Raw genomic sequence first — 1,516 nt, 5'->3', positions numbered from 1 at the left:
GCCCAGCCCTGGCTGTTGTGGCCACTTGGGGAGTGGAGTAAACACTGTCTTTCAAGTAAATAAAAACAAATCTTTTAACGACTAAGTAGAAAACGTCATAGGATTGGGTCATTCAATGACTTCACAGTGTACTTCACTGCACAAATGTTTTCTTGAGATTCATGAATGAGGTGGGCCTCAGGAAGGGGCGTCTTGCTTGGATCCCAATTCCAGCCACCACGTGCACGTGGTGAGCTGTCCCTGGGCCTGCCTGGGTTTGGGGGCTGCTCCCTTTGGGGTGAGTACACCGAGGGGGGAGGTCTCCGTGACTGGGTAGGTCCGGGGCCCACCCACCGCCCTCATTGGGCGGTGAATGGGATTGGGGAGGGGTCCGACCTTGGGCCTGGGGGTTTAAACTTCCAGCAGCCTCGCGGCTGCAGGCGAGCCTCAGGACAGGGTGTCATGCTCGGATCCCAACTCCAGCCACCATCTGCACGTGGTGAGCTATCCCTGGGCGGCCAGTCTGCCATTCGGCACCAGGTTCCCCCTGCTGGCTACCCGGCCGGGGAGCTCTGGGGTTTTGGTTCTTTGAATCGCTGCTTAGGTAGCTCCAGGTTGATCCCACTGTGCTTCTGGGATGTGAGTGAACTCTAAAGATTCCCAATGACAGTAACTCTTCCTTTGAAAAACTTGTAATCACTTAACAATGCTGAGCACTGAACACCAGTTCATGCAAAAGCTAAGGGTTGGGGCTTGTCCAGCAGGATATCCTATTACCTGACATGATGATGGATCAGCAGACAGGTCACATTAGGCAGGGCCATAACATTAACTAGTACTCGAGAACCATATCCGAGGGTAGATTCTATGGGGGATGTGTGGGCCAAACCCTGTGGAAATTCTAGCCCCACTGGTTAGCTCAAGAGTTTGGGTGGTGATGGACTAAGCTGGGTGTGACCAAGGAGCCTGCCATCAATCACAGGTAAAGGAACCCGCAGACTGGTCAAGGTAGCAGCACCTGAATGTGCATCCTGAATAGGGTGTGGGGTGGGCTGGGCTGCAACATCCTCCAGCTCATACAAGGCCAAATGGAAGGCCACACTTCGCTGGGCACTGGCCTAAAACCCATTGGCATGTATGAGAACTGGGTGTGGGAGTGGATCAAATGGAGGAACTTGGGAAACTCCTCTGGCAAGTCACAGCTCCTGCTGGTGAACATGTGGTCCAGACCTGGGGGTCAGACAAGCTGGGCAAAGTAGCTCCAATGGCTGGCTAATGTGTAAATTGGTAATGGAACGGATGTACTGGGCAGGACTGAGCAAACCTTAGCCTACAAGCAAAACTAGAAACCAGGATGGAGCACAGGACATGCCGAGCTAGGCTCTTGGACCTACTGGTCTGCGTGAGTCAAGGACGCTAAGCCACAGTGTCTAAGGCAGAGGCTGGGACAGGTGAGGGGCTATGCCAAGCTGAGTCAGAGCAGCCACTGGTATGCGCATGATCTACAGCTGGGAACAGGCCTGGTTGGGGAGCTAAG

Source organism: Ochotona princeps, chromosome 4 (genome assembly GCF_030435755.1).
Source record: "Ochotona princeps isolate mOchPri1 chromosome 4, mOchPri1.hap1, whole genome shotgun sequence".
Classification (NCBI taxonomy): Eukaryota; Metazoa; Chordata; class Mammalia; order Lagomorpha; family Ochotonidae; genus Ochotona; species Ochotona princeps.
This window is presented reverse-complemented; position numbering follows the sequence as displayed.